This window comes from Ictidomys tridecemlineatus, chromosome 16, assembly GCF_052094955.1.
Source record: "Ictidomys tridecemlineatus isolate mIctTri1 chromosome 16, mIctTri1.hap1, whole genome shotgun sequence".
Classification (NCBI taxonomy): Eukaryota; Metazoa; Chordata; class Mammalia; order Rodentia; family Sciuridae; genus Ictidomys; species Ictidomys tridecemlineatus.
The window spans coordinates 41,187,920-41,193,671 of record NC_135492.1 but is presented as its reverse complement, the minus strand read 5'-3'; positions in this window follow the sequence as shown (position 1 = coordinate 41,193,671).

Below are 5,752 nucleotides of genomic sequence, written 5' to 3'. Positions count from 1 at the left end.
TTGCTCACCCACTGCACGCTGATTGGTCAAATCAACTGTCAATCCGAATATTGGGGGAGGGACTGAGAGCCTTGAGAAGGTGGGGCTTCGCCTCCGCCCGGGAGGGAATGCGCAAATTCGCGCCGTTGATTTGGAGCCAAGCAAAGCGCTACAGCGGTGTTTACCTGGGGTGGAGGTCTAGTTTTAAGACAAAACCAGTAAGGGCGAGGTGTTCAGATTGCCGTTCAAACTCTTAGGAACCTTCCAATTTAAAGCTAGCAGTGTCAGGGCTGGGGATGAGCTCAGGGGCAGAGCTCCCGTCCTGGCTCGTGTCACCACCGCAGGCGAAGGGCGCTGTCACTTTCAATTCATTGCTCTCATTAGCAAAAGACTATAAATAAATAAATCTAAATCCATCGAGAGGAGTGGTTAAATCAATTGCAGCACATACATAAATTTATTGTGAGTTCCAAGTAAATCAAACTTCACAACATATGAAATCAAAAAAGCAAAGTAAAGGGGTAAAGGGGCCGGCGCAGTGGCGCACACCTGTAATCCCAGCGACTCAGGAGGCTGAGACAGGAGGATCTAGAGTTCAAAGCCAGCCTCAGCAACCGTGAGACCCTGTCTCTAAATAAAATACAAAATAGGGCTGGGGAGGTGGCTCAGAGGTTGTGTGCCCCTGAGTTCAATCCCCCTTACCAAAAAAGAAAAGTAAAGCACAGTGCGACTAGAACATACATACATGTGTGTGTATATTTATTCATTGTGTTATATACTAATCTATTCCTTAAAGGCATACAGAAATGGGGAGGAGTCAAAGGAGATGCTATGGTTTGAATGTCTCCCCAAAATTCATGTGTTGGAAATTTACTTCCTACATTTATATTAATGTCACTTGGAGGCGGGGCCTTTGGGAAGTAGTAAGGATTACATGAGGTCATGAAGGTGGGGCCCATATGTTGGCATTAGTGTCCATGTAGGAAGATAGACCCTCTTCCTCCAAAGCAAGAAAGCTCTGGTTGGGGGGGTGGGGGGGTGGGTAGAAGTTTAGTGGATTAGGGGAAGGGAGGGGGTATAGAAAAGACAGTAGAATGAATCTTACAGAACTTTGTATGTTCATGTTTGAATACATCACCAATGAAACTCCACATCATGTATGGGATCCTAAGTAGAGGAAGTTATACTCCATGTGTGTATAATATATCAAAATACACTCTTCTATCATGTATATATATTTTTAAAATATTTTTTATATATTTATTTTTTAGGTGTAGATGGACACAACGCAATGCCTTTATTTTTATGTGGTGCTGAGAATCCAACCGGGGTCCCGCCCATGCTAGGCCAGTGCTCTACCGCTGAGCCACAATCCCAGCCCCTGTCATGATGTATATCTTAAAAAAAAAAAAAAAGACCTCGCCATATGCCCAAAACACCTGTGCCATACACTTGGATTTGGCAGCCTACAGAAAATGAGCTAAATAAACTATTTTTAAAATAAATTACCTAGTTTTAGCTATTTTGTTATAGCAACAAAAAACAGACAAAGGTAGAGATAAATATGATTAGTTATTTTTATCCTTTAGGACTTGTTATGGTTTGGGTATGAGGTGTTCCAGGAAAAGTTCATGTTAGGCAGTGCAGAAAAAGTTCAGAAGTGAAACCTTTCGATTTTGAGAACTGTAACCTCACCAGTGGATTAATCCATTTGATAGATTAATAATTTGGATTACTGGATGGTAATTGTAGGCAGATTGAGTATGACTGAAGAAAGCAGATCACTGGAGTGTGCCTTTGGGGATTATAATTTTGTCTCTGGCTCCTTTAACTCTTTGGTTCTGGGCTTCCATGAGCAGATCAGTGCTCCTCCATCAAGCCTCCCGCCATGATGTTCCTGTCTCATCGGGGACTCTGAGCAATGGAGTCAGCTGACCACGAACTAACCCTTTGAAACGTGAGTCAAACTAAACTTCGCCTCCTCCAAATTGTTCTTGTCGGGTCTTCCAGTTATAGTGACAAAATGCTGAAAAACACAAAACTATTCAAATTTTTTACTTCGTCAATATATTTCTTCTTCACACCCTTCCACACAAAGTTTAAAATCTAAGCCAGAGAGCTGGGGTTGTGGCTCAGTTGTAGAGCGCTTGCCTCCCATATGTGAGCCCCTGGGTTTAAGCCTCAGCACCATAAAAATAAAGGTATTGTACCCATCTATAACTAAAAAAAAAAAAGGAAAAAGTCCAGTGTGGTGACACACGCCTGTAATCCCAGCAATTTGGAGGCTGAGACAGGAAAATCACAAATTCGAGGCCAGCCTCAGCAACTTAGCAAGACCCTCAGCATCTTAGTGAGACCTGCTAGCACAAAAAGACCAAATTTCACAAATCAGCTCAGTGCTTTTATTCAGGAACCAAAGTTTCACACATGAACAGGGGAAGCAGGGACAAAGTGACTGCGTAGTGGGACTCACTTTCCTGGTGGAAAATGAGCCCCCAAACAACAAAAAAAAAAGGGATTTGGATTATATAGATTATCCTGAGAGGTGATCAGTTTTCTTGGGCACTCAGGAATTTGGAGTCTAATTGATCAGTGAATGTGTCAGTTTTAGTGCTTAGGAATTTGGACTTTTGAGTTGGGGATCTGTGTTTCCATGTCTGAGGGGAATTTACTCTGAGAGAGATCAATGCCTCCCAGATATTTGTCACTTCAGGTATAATGAAACACCTCCTCCCACTTGCAATAAGCATTTGTCTTGAGGGAAGAAAGCTGTCAATGGATGGTTTTCTTTCTCAGGTCATATTATCTTGGGAATTTTTCATTTTCCATATCTATAAAGACCCTATCTCAAAATTTAAAAATCAAAAGGGCTGGGAATGTGGCTCAGTGATCCCAGTACCAAAAAAAAAAAAAAAAAAAAGACACAACTAAACCAAAAGACTGATTCATAATATTTTTTTTTTTAAAGAGAGAGTGAGAGAGAGAGAGGGGGATAGAGAGAGAGAGAATTTTTTTAATATTTATTTGTTTTTTCTTAGTTCTCGGCGGACACAACATCTTTGTTTGTATGTGGTGCTGAGGATCGAACCCGGGCCGCACGCACGCCAGGTGAGCGCGCTACCGCTTGAGCCACATCCCCAGCCCCTCATAATATTTTTTAAATATGCAAAAATAGAAATAAAAAAATTAAAAGACAAAGTCAGGTATGATCCCAGCACCTACGTAGACGGACGCAAGAGGATTGCAAGTTAGAGTTCAGCCTTAGCAACTTAAGGAGGCTCTAAGCAGCTTAGAATGACCCTGTCTCAAAATAAAAAATAAATAAATGGATAGGGGATGTCTGTAGCTCAGTGGTAGAGTGCCTCTGGGTTCAGCCTCCAGTACCTAAAAAATTTTTAAAAAGACAAATACAAAAGTCTGGCCTTGTATAAATCTGTGATTCTCAGAGTTGAAAATTATGTCATTCCTAACACTTAGTATAAAGCCCATTTGGATTTAGTAATTACTAAGACAAAGGGTTGGGTTACCAAAGCTAGTCTGGGAAGCTAATGCTGGCAGCTGTCCCCTGCCCTGCAGACATGTGGGAAAAGCTCCCAAATTCAGCCAAAGAGAGCTTTCTACTCTGGGTTATCCTGCAACTTGCAAGTTGTGGTGGAGGCTGGCTCCATGGAGTGGGTCTTCTGGCAGAGAGGCATAACATTTGTATTAGCACACAAGTTATTCCTGTTCCACTCTTGCTGGAACAGTGGCCTACCCACTCACTGCTCCTGTAAAGTTATTAATAACTGAGTTGGAGAGGGGCAGTGCAAGCTGGTTTGTCCCAAGCTCCATTCCTCCCAAGACCAGGAGTTTCACAAGTGAGTCTTGAGTGACTGACTGTGGTCTCTTGGCACTGAGCCCTCTCAGCCCAGGGGAAATTAGGTTCTTCCTTTTCTTCCAGGAGCTCAGGGTCTAATGGAGTCAAAGCAGCTGTAGGAAGTGAAGAGAAAAGTGCAGTCCTTGGGGAAGTGGGGGGCTGGGAAGGCAAAATTCCAAAGAGCAAAGGAGCCAGGACCTCTGGAGTGCCAGGGGCCAGTCCAAGTGGGAGAATGGCCTTTCCTGGACCAGGCACCGCCAATGGAGGAGAGGTCTGCTGCAACTGTGGTGGGCTGTGAGCCAGACCCTTGAACTTAGTTTTTCCTTAATTCTTTTTTTTTTTTTAAATATTTATTCTTTTTAGTTCTTGGCGGACACAACATCTTTGTTTGTATGTGGTGCTGAGGATCGAACCTGGGCCGCACGCCTGCCAGGCGAGCACGCTACAGCTTGAGCCACATCCCCAGCCCCAGTTTTTCCTTAATTCTTGCTCCAACTGGTACTTGAGTGCAGAGCGGAACTTTAAAAAGGATTCTCAAATACTGAGAGCTTATAACAATGCAGTTATACCCTCAAGGTGGAACATTTTTGCTAAATTTCTTGTCAGTCTTGTGCATCTTTTTTTTTGTACCGGAGATTGAATTCTGAGGTACAATCACTGAGTCCCGTCCCCAGCCCTATTTTGTATTTTATTTAGAGACAAGGTTAGCACCTCACCTCTGCTGAGGCTGGTTTTGAACTCATGATCCTCCTGCCTCAGCCTCCCAAATCATTGGGATTATGGGTGTGCGACACAGCTAGTCTTATTCATATTTTTTAAAATTAACTATTTGGGCATGGTAGCACATGTTTGTAATCCCAGTGATCTCAAGTTTGAGGCCAGCCTCAGCAATTTAGGTAGGCCCTAAGCAACTTAGTGAGACTCTGTCTCAGAATAATAAATAAAAAGGACGTAATTTGATGATAGAGCTGAAAGGAAAGTGACCACAACACTCGGAGTGACCAAGAGATCTTTTTGCAGCAGTGCAACAGAGGAGAAAAAAGAGAAAGAGAAAGAGAGAGAGAGAGAGAGAGAGAGAGAGAGAGAGAGAGAGAGAGGGAGAGAGGGAGGAGAGCATGCACGTAAGGGAAACAGAGAGATCAAGAGAGAGAGACAGAGCAAGAGAACAAGAGAACAAGAGAGCAAGAGAGAGAGGGGCCCAGCAGGAGGGAGTTTTTATAGCCCAAATCCAACGGGGCCTCTGGGTCTGCAAGCTGCCTTGTTGGCACAAGGGGGGGTTGAATGTTCCGCTTTGACGCAAACAGGTGATAAAGGACCAGACAGAGGGGGGTTTGAGTGCGTGGGCCATCCTGCAGCTAACATTTGTTCAGCCTGCCCTGCAGATAACATAGTTTAGCCTGTTCCGCACCTAACAAGAGCACCCCTGGGTTCAGCCCCAGTATCAATAACTAAGTCAATAAATGACAGCATGATCCTATTTATATGACATTTTTAAAAAGGAAAATTATATTGGCAGAAACCAGTGATTGCCAGAGGTTTGGGGTGGGAATAGGTGAAGGGGGGATAGATGAAGGGACGTAGGAAGAATTTAGGGCATGCTGGAAATGGTGGTTACGTGACCACCATGACCATATTTGCCACAACTTATTGGACTATATGTATTTTTGTCTTTCTTCCTGGTAGTAGGAATTTAACTCAGGGGTGTTCTAACACTGAGCTACAGCCCAGTCCTTTTTTTATTTTTTTGGACAGGATCTTGTTAAATTGCTTATGGCCTCAATAAATTGCTGAAGCTAGCCTTGAAGAAATCCTCCTGCCTCTACCTTCTGAGTTGCTGGGATTATAGATTGTGCCATGCACCAGCCTTCATGCTTGTTTTGTGAGTTGCCTGAGATTGAAAAATGCCAGTTCACACCA